Source organism: Lolium perenne, chromosome 3 (assembly GCF_019359855.2).
Source record: "Lolium perenne isolate Kyuss_39 chromosome 3, Kyuss_2.0, whole genome shotgun sequence".
NCBI lineage: Eukaryota > Viridiplantae > Streptophyta > Magnoliopsida > Poales > Poaceae > Lolium > Lolium perenne.
This window is the reverse complement of record NC_067246.2, coordinates 109,998,934-110,017,599: the sequence shown is the minus strand read 5'-3', so window position 1 is coordinate 110,017,599 and position 18,666 is coordinate 109,998,934.

The window sequence follows — 18,666 nt, the reverse complement described above, 5'->3', positions numbered from 1 at the left end:
TCTTTTGCCTGTTGAAGAGCAATTTTCTCTCTCTCGGACGCTTGTCGAGATTTTTCCATCATTGCAAGAGTTTGTTTCTTCATGGATTGAAGTTGTTGTCGAAGTTCTTGCAAATCTTCCAACAAATGTTTGCTTGAAGAACCTTCGAGGGGGTTATCATCGATTAGCATTTTCTTCGAGAAGGAAGAAGCAGGTGAAGCATCGGCAGAGCAAGGATTGGTCGAATAGTTGTCAAATATTAACTGGAAAAGAAAGCGCCAGGATCAATGATAGTGCCAGAGGGAATTTCATTAATTTCTAGAAATATTTACATAGACATTACAAAAGAAGTTTCTCCAAAAGGACTACCAGGATAATTGTCGCCACAGCTAAATTGGCGACAAGGGCAAAAGAGACAGAGAAAGCAAAAAACAAAGAGGCATGCAACTACACCTCCGGCCTTGATGAGCTAGGAGTTGAAGATGGTTTGATCCCGAGATAGGCCAGGATTCTCTTCGTGTTGGGCTTGGCTGCCTTAATCAACGACCTCCATCTTGATTGCTCTATCTGATCGGTGTCGCCAACCTTCATCCAATCAACAGTTTGTTGGCTGTCAGCAACCAAGGCAACAGTGCTCTCGACAGCAATCTTCATGTTCTCCTGGCGCATTTTCAGTCCAAGGTCCTCTGATGAATTGAAGCTCTGGGCAAGGGCAAGGAAAGTCTTGGGCTCCTCTTTCTTCGGGAAGAAGTAGGGGAACAGCTTCGACAGTCCTGCGTCAGCATTCACCATGCCTTCACGAATTTCGGATCCATGAAACTCCAGATAAGAAAGTGCGTCAAGGAGAGGATCATTGTCGGGATTCTCCAGATCAAACTCTTGGTTTGTTTGGCCTGCCACAGGAAATAAACGTTGGTCAAAAGCAAGAAAAAGCAGGTCCTATAAAAAAATAGAAGGGATCGATAAAATTACCTTTGAAGCGCCGACTTTGCGAATTCAGGCGCTTGAGGATTCCCTTTTCACGAGCAGCTTGTGCGGCTTTGTGCTCATTTAATGCAGCTTCAGCATCCTCAAGTCTTTTTTGCAGCTCCTCGACACTAACAGCTTTTGCCTTGGCTTCATTAGCCTCTGCTTTGGCTTCGCTAGCAACAAGTTCGGCTTTCTTGCGGGCCGCTTCACTTTGCTCTAGTTTTTGAGCAAGAGTGTCGACAAGCTTGTTGGCCTCTGCAAGTTTCTCTGTCAAAATAGAAAAGAAAAGTCAAAATTGCGACAAAAAACAGGAGCAAGGAGTCAGAAACAACGATAGCAAAAAAGTTATTACCTTCAGTTCTGCTGGCATATTCACGATACCCAATGAATTGGGATCCAATGCGAACAAGATCTTTGATCATGGGCTGTCAAGGAAGAACAGAGAAAGAAAATATCGGTACGAGAAAAATTGGAAGGCACAAAAAGAAGTAAACAGAGGAAATAAAGATACTAGCAGGAAAGTCAAAAACTTACATCATCTAAAAGCGAATGCGAAGAGCTACCCAATTGAGGGGCAGGCTCGATGATCGTTTCAACCCTTGTCCTTTTTGGTGAAGGAGCAAGGGGGCTTGAAGGAGGAGTGGTGGTGACGACGTTTTGTTGAGGAGGCGAGGATTCTTCTCCATCAACTAGCGTCTCCGAAACAAGTAAAGTACGTGACGCGCTCGTTCGAGGAGCCACGTCACGAGTTGGTACTTCTTCCTCGTCATCACTGCGATTAAAAATCGACAGCATAAAAAGCAAGACAAGACAAAAATTTCGAGTACAGAAATAAGGAGAAATAAAAATGACTTACGAACTGACGAGGGACTGAAGATAAGGATCATAAGCTGCCTTCTGACGTGAAGGATCAACTTCTTCGGCTTTGGAAGTGCCAGAATCTTCGACGTCATTCCTTTTCCTTTTGCCTTTTGGAGAAACAGCGGGAGGAGGAGATAGTGCCGAAGCAGTGCCTTCGGAAGATCCCGCAGATTTTCGAGAATCCACGGGTTCATTCACAAAAGACGGAGCTTCTTGATTATCATCAGTGACAATGGCCCTTTCTTCGACTTCTCCACCTTCAGGAAGAGGAGGAAGCGAGACAAGGTCTGGATGATTCTGTGCAAAATAAAACAGGGAGCGATATCAGAAATAAAGTTACAAAAAAGATAGCAAAGCAACAACAAGACAATAGACAAAGATTACCTCGGGAAGTGGATTGGCGGCGCTGAATGGCGTCACACGACAAGAAGAAGGGACAACATCTTTTTTGCTGAGAGATGAAATTTTTTGGACAAGTCTTTCTAAATCCTTGACCTCCAAATTCACCGACAGCCGATCTACGTCCTTGTCGCCGGCATATTTCCAGAGAGGATGTTTGCGAGCCTGAAGCGGCTGCACCCTAGTCCTAAGAAAGTATGCAGTGATTTGGATACCCGACAACTCTTTGCCGCGAGTATTTTGCAACTCGTGGATGCGAGCCATCAAGGTTTTCTGTCGACGCCCTTTCTTCTTCGGTGGCCTCCGCGTCCCAGGAGCGGCGGCGAAAGATTTTCTTGGCACCATCAAAAGGAGGGATGTTGTCCTCCGCACATCCATGGTTCTCCTCCTGAATGTACAACCACTTCTTGCGCCATCCTTGAACTGAGTTAGGAAGCTTGACGTCGAAGTAGTCGACAGTGGGCCGAACAGAAATCACAACGCCGCCTATATTATAGGCGACATTGGGCGAGCCATTACGGCGGCAGAAGAAAATGCGCTTCCATAGCGCCCAGTTAGGCTGGACGCCAAGGAAGGCCTCGCACAAAGTGATGAAAATGGAGATGTGGAGGATTGAATTTGGCGTGAAGTGGTGGAGTTGCAAACCATAGACAAAGAGCAGTCCGCGGAGAAAAGGATGAATAGGGGCGGAAAGACCGCGGATGAGGTGGTCGACAAAACTTACCCGGTACCCCATTGGAGGGGTTGGGTAGCTCTCCTCACTGGGGAAGCACAATGCCTTGGGTTTCTTGCTGATCCCCAGCTTCTTCAGCATGTTGACGTCTTGAGTGGAAATTTTGGATCTTTCCCACTCCGCCGCTCCAAGATCCACGGCGGCCATGGAGGATTCCGGCGTGCTGTGCCTTGTCAATCGACGCGGTGGCATCAACAATGGCGCAGGGTTTGCAGCTTGGAAGCGAGGAGCTTAGGAGATTGTGGATCGCAGGAGGAAATTTGCAGATGAGAAAAGGAGGACGGCGCGAGCGGAAGTGCTCAAGGAGGAAGACGATGATCTTATATAAGGGTGCGGCGAAACGACGAACCGTTGGATAAGGAACATGTGTGATAGATGATAGCCACGTGGCAACAAGGGTAAAAAAGTAACTTAACGTTGGGGAAGTTACGGTGCGTGCGCCAGAAAAAGCGGAGGACGTGTGTCCCCCACTTGCACGACGTGTCAAGAAAGTGGATCAATTGGGCCCGCATGGCAGCGAGAGCAGATTTGTCGCAAATTTTTGACTAGCAATCGTGGCTATCGTCAGCAATAACGTCACCTTGGCGGAAGGATAAATTCGACTACATAGCTTCATAAAAGGCGACATGGAAAAATAATGCTGAGCCTTTGATCAAATACAAGTTTTTGATCAAATGCTCGGGGGCTACTTTGGAAAAAAGAAAAAAGATAAGGAAAGACAAAATAGAAATGGCGTGAGCCTATGATCAAATACAAAATATTTGCTCATAGCCTCGGGGGCTACTCCCATCGGGAGCGCTGTTCGCGCACCCGAGGAATTATAAAACTTCGGGAGATAAAAAGAAAATATAGCGGCAAAAGGCGTGGAGCCTACAACCAAGTACAAGTCCTTGGCTGTAGCCTCGGGGGCTACTCCCATCGGGAACGCTGTTCGCGTGCCCGATGAAATCATAAAAAAAAGAAGGGAAGACGAGAAAAGAAAGATAGCAGAGTAAAAGAGTATATTTCGAGTTATAAATAACTCTGCATATACTCCCATCGGGAGAGCAATATAAGTCATCTTTGACTCGATAAAATGTGCCATTCCAACAGCCGAAAAAGCACTCGACAATATATTCTCAGAACGCCAAAGTTGCGATCAATTTCTGAATGCCGCAAATTTGCGAAGGTAAGACCCCAGATCCGTTCTGCTGGGCGTGGCATCGCCGAAGACTGCGCTCTGCTACTTTTATCCGTATCAACAGATACGAAGAAAAATCCTAACGGATGCGTTAGGTACCCGATAAATTTTACTGGGACTCGACAGAAAGGTAAGACCTTAAGCGGCACCTGTCGATGTTTACACCGGTATCCCGAGGTCATGTCCAGGGACGTGATCTTGAAGTAGGTTTTTGCGGATTGCCACTAGAGCAGTTAAGTAGTACCTGATCCGTCAGATGAACTAGCCCAACTACCATTATCCCTATACAATATAAATGTTTATGAGAAGAAATATAGAAAAGTCAAAGCTGTCGAATAAAAATAAACAGTGGAGATTTTCCTTGACCCTACGATTCAAGCAAAATCTCGGGGGCTACTGACATAGGCATCCCAAATGGGCCTGCCGAAGATAGTACCCGGGGTTTACTGAAGGCCCACTACCCGAAGAATAAGAAGATTCGGAAGCCCAAGATATTATTAAGGAAAGCTAGAGTTGTAATAGGAAGCGTTGTTTGTAATCTTGCGGGATGAGTTAGAAACCATCCCGGACTCTGTAATTTGTACAACACGAATCCCTCGGCTCCGCCTCCTATATAAAGGGGGAGTCGAGGGACGAGGAAGGCATCGAATCATTGTTTACAAACCCTAGTTTTCATAATCGTCGAGTACTTTTCGGCTGAAACCTTCGAGATCTACTTGCCCTCTACTTCCAACTAAACCCTAGCCTACAATCCATAGGCATTGACAAGTTAATACCTTGTCACCCGGTATAAGGTCATAGCCAATCATATTCCTCTGCTACCTCACACACCCACCCTTTGTTGCAAACCCCGACCCTGGGTCCTCGTCGGTCCACTTACACCACTTAAGGACGGACCCCGACCACGACAACAGTCTAGGATCGAACCAAACTCCTTCGCCGGTAGCTGCAACCCATCATAGACCACATTACCCTGGGGAATTAGAGTGGAATCCCCACCCTCAAGTTGTTCCGCAAGCCGCAACCGCTACGGTATGCACAGCATAACCGTGGGGAATTAGAGTGGGATCCCCACCCTCAAGTTGCTCCGCAAGATACAACTGCTACGGTAAGCGCATCCGTTGATGTACAAGAGGTGGAAATACGATTGACTAGTCCGTCCCATTTCAGATCTTATGGTTAACACGGGTATTACGGCACAAGAATCACTGGACGACATTTGTTGTTTAATCCTAGATGGATATAAACCCTTGCAATGGAACCTCCACCATATCAACACAATCCATGGTTCCATTGCCCACCACATAGTCATATTCATAGTTATGAAAGTAGTGGTTTTGGTTTTTATGCAATAGTGATAATCATAGTACTTTGCAAATAATTTGATAAAGATACTCAAATGACATGAGCAAGTGATGAACTTGCCTGAACACTGCAAAGTTTTGCAGTTGGATGGTGTGGACTGACCCTTGTCCTCTATTTCTGAAAAATAGCATCATTGTCCGATAAGGGTGATACGTCCAAAACATATCTACTTTCCCGAACACTTTTGCTATTGTTTTGCCTCTAATTTGTGTGTTTTGGATACAACTAACGCGGACTAACGCTGTTTTCAGCAGAATTGCTCTGGTGTCTCGTTTTTGTGCAGAAATCCAACTTTCAGGAAAATCCTCGGAATTTATGCGAAAGGTCCTATTTTTCCAGAAGACTCACGGAGCCAGAAGGGCTAGCCAGGTGGAGGCCCGAGGGCCCCACACCATAGGGCGGCGCGGCCCAGGAGGGGGGCGCACGGCCCTAGCGTGTGGCCCCCTCGGCCGGCCTCCGACGCCCTCCTCTGGACTACTTAAGGGGTTCGATCTAAATATCGCGACCAAGAAGTCGAAGTCGCCAGAAACCCTCCAGAACGCCACCACATCGCGAAACTCCGTCTCGGGGGCCAGAAGTCTCTGTTCTGGCACTCCGCCGGGACGGGGAATTGGAGGAGATCATCGCCATCATCACCACCGACGCCTCTCCATCGACCAGCCATGTTTCCCCCATCCATGTGTGAGTAATTTCTCTGCTGTAGGCCGAAGGGGATGGTAGGGATTGGATGAGATTGGTCATGTAATAGCATAAGATTGTTAGGGCATAGTGCCTAGTGTCCGTAATTGGTACTTTGATGATATTGTTGCAACTTGTTATGCTTAATGCTTGTCACTAGGGCCCGAGTGCCATGATCTCAGATCTGAACATGTTATTGTTTCATCATGATATTCATTGTTTTATGATCTTACCTGCAAGTTGTATACACATGTCGCTGTCCGGAACCAATGGCCCCGAAGTGACAGAAATCGGGACAACCGGAGGGGATGGTAGTGATGTGAGGATCACATGTGTTCACGGAGTGTTAATGCTTTGCTCCGGTACTCTATTAAAAGGAGTACCTTAATATCCAGTAGATTCCCTTGAGGCCCGGCTGCCACCGGCTGGTAGGACAAAAGATGTTGTGCAAGTTTCTCATTGCGAGCACGTACGACTATATATGGAACACATGCCTATTGATTGCTTTGTACTTGGACACCGTTTTATTATTATCTGCAAATGCCCTGCTTTGATTGTTACATGAGTTTCTCTCATCCATGCAACGCCCGTTATTCGTCCCCGTGCCTACAGTATTTTAATCCTGCTGTTTACTATAATTACTACTGCTGTCTCTGTTACTCTGCTCTTTGTTATTTCACTACCGCCTTTGCTATAAAAGCTGACCTCTTGATAAACTCTTGCGAGCAAGTCTGTTTCCAGGTGCAGCTGAATTGACAACTCCGCTGTTAAGGCTTTCAAGTATTCTTTGTCTCCCCTTGTGTCGAATCAATAAATTGGGTTTTACTACCCGCGAAGACTGCTGCGATCCCCTATACTTGTGGGTTATCAAGACTGTTTTCTGGCGCCGTTGCCGGGGAGCATAGCTTTATTTGGAAGTTCACTTGGATTGATATTGTTCGCTGCAAATTCTCCATAATGGGTAAACCTCGCGATTCTAAAGTCGCCATATTACCATCCACTACAAGAAAAGGTACAACTCTGAGTACCTCTGCTACTCTTGATTCACCATCTGTGATAAGTCAACTTGTTTCACCGCCGCAAGCTTCACTTGCGGGTACTTCTGCTGAATCTGAAAACTCTCATAATATTGATAATGTTTCTGCTGTGCTTGATGATAGTGGTTCATTGGGATCCTTTCTAGATGCTACAATTGCTAGGTCTAGACAAATTGAAAATGCTGAAACTCCTAATGAAAATGCTGCTACACCTGTTAATTCACCTGAACTTGATTACTCTAGTGATGATCCCGATGAGGATTATGTGGAGCTTAATGATGATTTTATTAATAGATGCAATGCTACTGCTGATGCAAGAAAAATTAAAAAGTTTCTCGCACAATATACTGTTAGACATAAGCTATCTCCTGATCCTAAATTTGCCACATCTCCTATATGCATTAAGGATAAAGATTATGATTTTTCTCTCGATCTATCTCATATAGCTATTGTAGAGAAAACACCCTTTTGTGGTACTGAAAAAGAAAGTGCTGTAGAATACATGAATGAACTCTCTTCTATGAGTAGCTTGTTTTCTGATGATGTCAAGATGCGTACTTATTTCGTTGCTAAAATTTTTCCTTTCTCATTAAAGGATGATGCTAAAACTTGGTATAATAATTTGCCTCCTGGTTCTATTAAAAGTCCAGGTGATTTGCTTGATGTTTTCTTTCGGAAATACTTTCCTGCTAGTGCTCAACATGCTGCTTTACAGAAAATTTATAGCTTTGACCAGGAAGATGGAGAGAAATTGCCTGAAGCATGGGCAAGATTTTGCTCTCTTATCAGGGCTCGACCTAGACATGAATTGGAAAAGCATGATTTACTTGATATATTCTATAGTGGACTAACCGTTAAGTCTAGGGCATATTTGGATAGTTGTGCTGGTTGTGTTTTCAGGAAAAGAACTCCAGAAGAAGCTGAAGAATTATTGGCTAAAATAGGCCGGAATCATGATGATTGGATGATACGTCCCCGACGTATCCATAATTTCTGTCGTTCCATGCTTGTTTTATGACAATACTTACATGTTTTGCTTGCACTTTATAATGTTTTTATGCGTTTTCCGGAACTAACCTATTAACGAGATGCCACAGTGCCAGTTCCTGTTTTCTGCTGTTTTTGGTTCCAGAAAGGCTGTTCGGGCAATATTCTCGGAATTGGACGAAATCAACGCCAAACCTCCTATTTTTCCCGGAAGGCTCCAGAACACCGAAGAAGAGTCGGAGAGGGGCCAGAGGGCCACCAGACCATAAGGCGGCGCGGCCTGGCCTAGGCCCACGCCACCCTATGGTGTGGAGCCCCCAGGCACCCCCCTGCGCCGCCTCTTCGCCTATAAAATCCCTTTCGACCTAAAAACGCAGTACCAATTGACGAAACTCCAGAAAGACTCCAGGGGCGCCGCCGCCATCGCGAAACTCCAATTCGGGGGACAGAACTCTGTTCCGGCACCCTGCCGGAACGGGGAAGTGCCCCCGGAAGCCATCTCCATCGACGCCATCGCCTCCATCATGCTCCGTGAGTAGTTCCCCCATGGTCTACGGGTTCTAGCAGTAGCTATGTCGGTATACTCTCCCCCATGTACTTCAATACAATGGTCTCATGAGCTGCCTTACATGATTGAGATTCATCTGATGTAATCGGTGTTGTGTTTGTTGGGATCCGATGGATGATACATTATGATTAGTCTATCTATAAAGTTTGTGAAGTTATTGTTGCTGCAATCTTGTTATGCTTAATGCTTGTCACTAGGGCCCGAGTGGCATGATCTTAGATTTGAGCTCTATAATTATTGCTTAGATTGTATCTACAAGTTGTATGCACATGTCACTGTCCGGAACCAATGGCCCCGAAGTGACAGAAATCGGGACAACCGGAGGGGATGGTAGTGATGTGAGGATCACATGTTTTCACGGTGTGTTAATGCTTTGCTCCGGTACTCTATTAAAAGGAGTACCTTAATATCCAGTAGTTTCCCTTGAGGCCATTTGCCACCGGCTGGTAGGACAAAAGATGTTGTGCAAGTTTCTCATTGCGAGCACGTACGACTATATACGGAAAACATGCCTACATAATTAATAATCTGGATGTTCTATCTTAATGCTTTGATTCCTATCAATTGCCTAACTGTAATTTGTTCACCCAACACTTGTCACTTATTGGAGAGTTACCACTAGTGTAGATCGCTGGGAACCCCGGTCCATCTGTCATCATCATATACTTGTTCTACATGTCATTGGAAGTAGTATCTACTATTTTCTGGTGCCATCGCTCTCATATTGCTATTACTGCTGCTGTGTTACTGTTACTACTGTTCTCATATTACTGCTACTTTCACATCACCCCTGTTGCTAGTGCTTTTCCAGGTGCAGCTGAATTGACAACTCAGTTGTTAAGGCTTATAAGTATTCTTTACCTCCCCTTGTGTCGAATCAATAAATTTGGGTTATACTACCCTCGAAGACTATCGCGATCCCCTATACTTGTGGGTCATCAAGACTGTTTTCTGGCGCCGTTGCCGGGGAGGCATAGCTCTACTCATAAGTTCACCTGGGGAGTACACTCTACCTCTCTCTCTGTTTTATTTTATTTTGTTTTGCTTAGTTTACTTTTTCCTAGTTTACTTGTGCTTAGTTTATTTCTGTCTAGTTTTACTTTGCTTAGTTTACTTTTGTCTAGTTTATTTCAGTCTTGTTTTATTTGTCTCATATACCCAAAAATCCATAAAAATTTGAAAAACCAAAAAATTAAAAACTGCTGTTATGGGAGAACCTACAACCTACTTGGAGCTTATAGAATGTTATAATAATTATAGGAAATCAAGAGCTGGTGAAGTAATGAGTGCTATGATAGAAAAATTGAATACAATGGCTAGAATCTTGCTTAGACGCCATGATATAAACTGTTGCTCTCAACAGGATACTAAACATCTTAAATTTCAATGTGGCTTTAGTGAGGAATTTTTTATTAAGAACTATAACCGGAATTGCTATATTCATTATGGGTTCGAAGAGGTAGAACAATTTGTCTTATTTATGGGAGCCTCCGAGATAGAATCCTTCATGGTTGAGAATTATGAAACTTGTGCTATTTGTAAGGACCTTAAAGATTATGTCTCTACTATCCTTAATTCTTGCATAGAATGCTACAGTAGGAATCCTTATATCCTTGATTATAAAGAGAGACACATTAATGCACAAGAATGCACTCACAATTTGCAGGAACCGGTGGAAGAAGAAAGCGATGAACACGAAAGCTCATTGGATGAAAAAGAGGAGGAAATTGATGAACCTGAAAGCTCATTGGATGAAAAAGAAGAGGAGAGTGATGAACAAAAGGAGGAAGAATGGATTAGCTACCCATGCCAACCTTCTAATGAGAGTAACTCTTTATCTCTTACACTATTTGATTGTCCTCCATGCTTACCGGAAGAGGTTGAATGTTATGTTCCTGTGGATTCTCTTGAAATATTGCCTATGAGTAAAACTTGTGAAAATAATTATGCTACTGTTATTTATGATAATCCATGCTACTTTGATAAATCTTATGATAATGCTTTGTTTGTGCCTGATGTCGAAATGCATGGTACTAAAGAATTTTGCTTAGCAAATGTTTATGATAAAGCTTTAGATGATGGTCCTATGTTACTTGATAATATTAATTGTACTACTAATGAAAATGGGATTGGAGAATTCTTGACTTTATCTATGAGTCCCATATCTTTTGAGATTGATCAATCATCTTGTTATATTATTGATAAAAGTGAGTTTGAAAGTTTGGATCCCACTATTTTTGAGTTTGATAAAAATTATGTGTTTGTGGATCATGAAAAGTATGCTGCATGTGATAGTTATATTGTTGAGTTTATTCATGAAGCTACTGAAAATTATTATGAGAGAGGAAAATATGGTTGTAGAAATTTTTATGGTACTGAAACACCTCTCTATATGCTTAAAATTTTGAAGTTACTCTTGTTCTATCTTCCTATGCTTGTGACTTTGCTTTTAATGAACTTGTTTATTTACAAGACTCCTTTGCATAGGAAGCATGTTAGGCTTAAATGTGTTTTGGATTTGCCTCTTGATGCTCTCTTTTGCTTCAAATACTATTTCTTGCGAGTGCATCATTAAAACTGCTGAGCCCATCTTAATGGCTATAAAGAAAGCAACTTCTTGGGAGATAACCCATGTGTTATTTTGCTACAGTACTTTATTTTATATTTGTGTCTTGGAAGTTGTTTACTACTGTAGCAACCTCTACTTATCTTAGTTTTGTGTTTTGTTGTGCCAAGTGAAACCTCTAATCGAAGGTTGATACTAGATTTGGATTTCTGCGCAGAAACAGATTTCTATCTGTCACAAATCTGGGCTGTTTTCTCTGTAGAAAAATCAGAAAAATATGCCAATTTACGTGTGTGTTCCTCAGATATGTACGCAACTTTCATTAGTTTTGAGTTTTCTGATTTGAGCAACAGAAGTATTTTATTAAAATTCGTCTTTACTGGCTGTTCTGTTTTGGCAGATTCTGTCTCTGTTTTTTGCATTGTCTCTTGTGGACTTTAAGCAAGGCTTTCTACATGTGGAGAGCTGTAGCTAATGTTTTATTGAGTTGTTGCAATGTTCCACTACAGGACCAAGGTGGATTCAAATTTTTTGAGTACTAACCCCTCTAATGAAGTTTATGAGAAGTTTGTTGTGAAGGAAGTTTTCAAGGGTCAAGAGAGGAGGATGATATATGATCAAGAAGAGTGAAAAGTCTAAGCTTGGGGATGCCCCGATGGTTCATCCCTGCATATTTCAAGAAGACTCAAGCGTCTAAGCTTGGGGATGCCCAAGGCATCCCCTTCTTCATCAACTTATCAGGTTCCTCCCCTGAAACTATATTTTTATTCAGTCACATCATATGTGCTTTACTTGGAGCGTCTGTGTGTTTATTTTTCGTTTTGTTTATGTTTGAATAAGATCGGATCCTAGCAATCCTTGTTTGGGAGAGAGACACGCTCCGCTTTTTCATATGAACACTTGTTCTTCGTTTTACTTTTAATGTTCAATGATAAAAGTTGGAAGCTACAATACTTATTGGTTATTTGGTTGAGAAAAGAAAATGCCTCATATGTTGTGGATAATTTGATACTTGGCAATTGTTTTGAGCTCTCAAGTAGATCATAAGTTTTTGCATGTAGTTTAAACCTATTAGTGGAGAACTACCGTAAAGCTTGTTAAAATTGGTTTGCATAATTGATCTCTCTTAAGGTCTAGATATTTTCTGGTAAAAATGTTTGAGCAACAAGGAAGACAGTGTAGAGTATTATAATGCTTGCGATATGTTTTTATGTAAGTTTTGCTGTACCGGTTCATACTTGTGTTTGCTTCAAACAACCTTGCTAGCCTAAGCCTTGTATCGAGAGGGAATACTTCTCATGCATCCAAAATCCTTGAGCCAATCACTATGCCAATTGTGTCCACCATACCTACCTACTATGTGGTATTTCCTGCCATTCCAAAGTAAATTGCTTGAGTGCTACCTTTAAACAATTCAAAATGCTTCTCAATTTGTGTTTATGTTTCATAGCTCATGAGGAAGTATGTGGTGTTTAGCTTTCAACCTTGTCATTTACTTTTGACGGACTCTCATATGGACTAGTGGCTTCATCCGCTTATCCAATAATTTTGCAAAAAGAGCTGGCAATGGGATTCCCAGTCCCAAATTAATTAACAAAAAATAGACACTCCTCCATGGTATGTGATTGTTGGACGGCACCCGAAGGATTCGGTTAGCCATGGCTTGTGTAAGCAGAGGTTGGGAGGAGTGTCATCATAATAAAACTAAAATAAAAAGGCACTCCTTCATGGTATGAGATTGTTGGCAGGCACCCGAGGATTCGGTTAGCCATGGTTTGTGTAAGAAAGGTTGGAAGGAGTGCCACATAAACAAGCAAATAATTCATGGGAGCCGCTCTTGAAAGTCCGGTTGGCGAGGTAGTTTGTGTACCCACTACCATTCGTTGACAACAACAAACACCTCTCAAAACTTTACTTTTATGCTCTCTCTATGTTTTCAAAATAAAAGCTCTAGCACAAATATAGCAATCGATGCTTCCCTCTTTGAAGGACCATTCTTTTACTTTTATGTTGAGTCAGTTACCTAATTCCTTCCACCTTAGAAGCGAACACTTGTGTTAACTGTGCATTGATTCTTACATACTTGCATATTTGCATTCATCATATTACTTTATGTTGACAATATCCATGAGATATGCATGTTGAAAGTTGAAAGCAACCGCTGAAACTTATATCTTCCTTTGTGTTGCTTCGATGCCTTTACTTCGAATTTATTGCTTTATGAGTTAACTCTTGTGCAAGACTTTTGATGCTTGTCTTGAAAGTACTATTCATGAAAAGTTTTGCTATATGTTATCTACTTGTTAGCAACTATAGATCATTGCCTTGAGTCACTTCATTCATTTCATATGCTTTGTAATAGTATGATCAAGGTTATGTAAGTAGCATGTCACTACAGAAATTATTCTTTTATCGTTTACCTGCTCGGGACGAGCAGGAACTAAGCTTGGGGATGCTGATACGTCCCCGACGTATCCATAATTTCTGTCGTTCCATGCTTGTTTTATGACAATACTTACATGTTTTGCTTGCACTTTATAATGTTTTTATGCGTTTTCCGGAACTAACCTATTAACGAGATGCCACAGTGCCAGTTCCTGTTTTCTGCTGTTTTTGGTTCCAGAAAGGCTGTTCGGGCAATATTCTCGGAATTGGACGAAATCAACGCCAAACCTCCTATTTTTCCTGGAAGGCTCCAGAACACCGAAGAAGAGTCGGAGATGGGCCAGAGGGCCACCAGACCATAAGGCGGCGCGGCCTGGCCTGGGCCCGCGCCACCCTATGGTGTGGAGCCCCCAGGCACCCCCCTGCGCCGCCTCTTCGCCTATAAAATCCCTTTCGACCTAAAAACGCAGTACCAATTGACGAAACTCCAGAAAGACTCCAGGGGCGCCGCCGCCATCGCGAAACTCCAATTCGGGGGACAGAACTCTGTTCCGGCACCCTGCCGGAACGGGGAAGTGCCCCCGGAAGCCATCTCCATCGACGCCATCACCTCCATCATGCTCCGTGAGTAGTTCCCCCATGGACTACGGGTTCTAGCAGTAGCTATGTCGGTATACTCTCCCCCATGTACTTCAATACAATGGTCTCATGAGCTGCCTTACATGATTGAGATTCATCTGATGTAATCGGTGTTGTGTTTGTTGGGATCCGATGGATGATACATTATGATTAGTCTATCTATAAAGTTTGTGAAGTTATTGTTGCTGCAATCTTGTTATGCTTAATGCTTGTCACTAGGGCCCGAGTGGCATGATCTTAGATTTGAGCTCTATAATTATTGCTTAGATTGTATCTACAAGTTGTATGCACATGTCACTGTCCAGAACCAATGGCCCCGAAGTGACAGAAATCGGGACAACCGGAGGGGATGGTAGTGATGTGAGGATCACATGTTTTCACGGTGTGTTAATGCTTTGCTCCGGTACTCTATTAAAAGGAGTACCTTAATATCCAGTAGTTTCCCTTGAGGCCCGGCTGCCACCGGCTGGTAGGACAAAAGATGTTGTGCAAGTTTCTCATTGCGAGCACGTACGACTATATACGGAAAACATGCCTACATAATTAATAATCTGGATGTTCTATCTTAATGCTTTGATTCCTATCAATTGCCCAACTGTAATTTGTTCACCCAACACTTGTCACTTATTGGAGAGTTACCACTAGTGTAGATCGCTGGGAACCCCGGTCCATCTGTCATCATCATATACTTGTTCTACATGTCATTGGAAGTAGTATCTACTATTTTCTGGTGCCATCGCTCTCATATTGCTATTCTTTGCTGTGTTATTCACATTACTACTGTTCTCATATTACTGCTACTTTCACATCACCCCTGTTGCTAGTGCTTTTCCAGGTGCAGCTGAATTGACAACTCAGTTGTTAAGGCTTATAAGTATTCTTTACCTCCCCTTGTGTCGAATCAATAAATTTGGGTTATACTACCCTCGAAGACTATTGCGATCCCCTATACTTGTGGGTCATCATTGGACTACACCTGAACCAACTCCAACGCCAATATTGAAGAAGAGGGGTTTAATTAAATTGAATGATGAAGATATGAGGGAAGCCAAGAAGTCTCTCAAGGAGAAAGGTATTAAATCCGAAGATGTGAAGAATCTACCTCCCATAGAAGATATATGTGAGATAATTCCCCCTTCATCCATGATTGAGGTAAACTCCCTTCAACGCTTTACTAGGGAAGATATTCCGTATTCAAAACCTCCTGCGCAATGCTTAGATGAGTTTGATAATTATATTGTTAAGCAAGAAAATTTAATATGAGAGTAGAGAATCATCTAATGGAAAATTCTCAAGCTATTAGCAATTTACATGATATTGTGGAGAGAACCTCCAATGATGTTAAGATGCTTGTTAAACATTTTCAAATGGTTCAAACTCAAATTGATCAACCACTAAAGTGCAAAGTGACCTGTTAAAAAATAATTCTAAAGAGGAACATGCTTATGAAGTAACAACTAGAGGTGGTGTCTCTACCCAGGATCCTCTATATCCTGAAGGGCATCCAAAAAGAATTGAACAAGATTCTCAACGAATTGAAACTAGTGCTCCTTCTAAGAAAAAGAAGAAGAAACATAAAAAGGTTGTAGAATCCTTTGAACCTGTTAATGATCCTAATAGTATTTCTATTTCTGATGTTGAAACTGAAAGTGGTAATGAACATGATAATGATAATGATAATGATAAGAAAGATGCTTCTGATAAAGAAGAGGTTGAAGATGAACCTGACAAGCATGATAAAAATAAAAAGTATACTAAAGAAGATTTTATTGCTAAGAAACATGGTAATGAAAGGGAACCTTGGGTGCAAAAGCAAATGCCTTTTCCTGCTAAGAAACTAAAATCAAAGGAAGAAGAACACTATAATAATTTTTGTGATTGGATGAAACCTTTATTCTTGCAAATCCCTTTGACTAATGCTATTAAATTGCCTCCTTATTCAAAGTATATGAAAGATATTGTTACTAACAAAAGGAAAATCCCCAATGAGGAGATTTCCACTATGCTTGCTAATTACTCTTTCAATGGCAAAGTTCCAAAGAAGTTGGGCGACCCAGGTATACCTACTATTCCTTGTTCTATTAAGAATAATTATGTTAAAACTGCTATATGTGACTTAGGAGCCGGTGTTAGTGTTATGCCTTTTTCTCTTTATAAGAGACTTTATTTAGATAAGTTGATACCTACTGATATATCTTTGCAAATGGCTGATAAATCTACTGCTATTCCTGTTGGTATATGTGAGGATGTTCCTGTTCAAGTTACTAATAACTGCTTGATATTAACTGATTATGTTGTGTTGGAAATGCCTGAAGATGATAATATGTCTATTATTCTTGGGAGACCTTTTCTTAACACAGCAGGGGCTGTTATTGATTGCAATAAAGGAAAAGTTACTTTCAATGTTGATGATAAGGACCATACCGTCTATTTCCCCAAGAGGATTGATAAAGTATGTGGAGTTAATACTATTTCTAATGTGAGAACTATCAAAGTTGGAACTATCGATTGTCCTATATATGAGCCTAAAGAAGGTTATCAAAATCTTATGATTGGATCCATATCAATACAATTCAAGGTAACATGATTGATTTGAGGTTTATTTCTTCTTATGCTATGTAAAATTTATTTGGTGGCAAGACTTGATCAACCCTGTTAACAAATACTTTTTATATGCATAGAGGAGGTAAACAATATCTCTTTCTCCCTCCACTTGTTCTACTTGCTGTAGCACTTTTGATTTGCAAAGTTCCTTAGCTAGTTAGAGATTTCAAAAAAAATCCTGGCCAGTAATAATAATAAACTTAATACCCAGAAATGTGCATTTTTCAAAGTTCTCAAAAATTCACAAAAGTTATACCGTTGGTCCTATTTTTCGAAAATGCACCCTGGAGCACCTGGGGATGATCAGTGGGGCACCCCAGGGTGGCACCCCACAGGCCGGCGCGGCCAGCAAGGGGGGCGCGCCACCCTGGTGTGTGGGTCCCCCTTTGCCCCACTTCAGCATCTCTTCCTCGCACACTCTTCTCTCTCCCAAAAAAATCAGCACCAGCTTTCTCTCACTCGCGTTTTTGCTCAAGAGCTCAGGATCTCTCGATCTCTTTGCTCAGCCCAGATTTCTGTCTGAAATTTGGCACATTTGCTCTCCGGTATGTGACTCCTCCGATTATCCAAGTAGAATTTTGTTTGGTTGAGTATATCTTGAATATTTTGCTGCTGTAGGTAACATGTTTAGTGAGCTTGCATGCTTGTTCTAAGTTGTATAAACTAGTTTTGATGCATGATTAGTATTCTAGCAAGTTCCTATGGTAGTTCCCCTCAATTATATGTCACCAAATCAAATTTTATATTGTTTGTTCAAAAATTTCAGAAAATGGAGTGGAATAGATATCAACTAAACCAACAAGAATTGTAGGTGCAACAAGTCATGAGAGTGAACCGCGAAGAGGGAGTATACCCCTCTTACTACCCGTGCACAGATTTCATGAGAAGTGCAGGAATATTGGAAGATGTTCAGAATCTAATATCTCGTGCAGGGTTGAATGATTTTGTTGATGGAGAACCATGCCAATATGAAAAATTGACTATGTCTGTTGTGCAGGATTTTAAGTTCAATTGGTCGCAATCTAACCCCATGGTTCAGTACAAGATTTATAATAAAACTGTCAACTTGCCATTCAATGATTTTTGTACAACAATTAGAGTACCGCAATGGGGATCATGCGAGAAGATAAGAGGATCGCCGCGAGAGCTCTTAAGCCTCTTCGAGATGATTTGTCATGGAAGGAGTTTCTCAGAGGATGGTGGTAAAATCACTAGCATTCAACTCCCAGCTATCCGCTACTTTGCTTATTTCATTACTAAATGCGTTCTTGCTAGAAAGAATGGTAGTAAACTATCTATCCAGGATTTAGCTTTTCTAGCTGCTGCACTGCAAGGTAGTAAGACCTATAATTTGGGTGCGTTGATAGCTTATAGACTTGCTACTAACCGTGAGAAGGGCGGAATCTGTGGAGGTCTCATCGCCTCTCGTTTACTAGCTTTGCATGGTGTAGAACCTCACCATCTTGATATTCAACTTTCCATAGAAAAACTTGACATAGTCTCCATGATTAAACATGAATTTATTTCTGATTCATCTAACTTGAGTAACCTAACTTACAAGATAACATTTTATAAGAAGACTTGGAGAACAACTAAGAAAACTGAAAAACTAGTAAGATTGCCTGCGCCTGTTCTATTTAACCTTGATTCCAGGGAGGATTGGTCAGTCACAGAAGGTGCACTGAATGCACACATAGAGGGAGGAGGCCATCATGC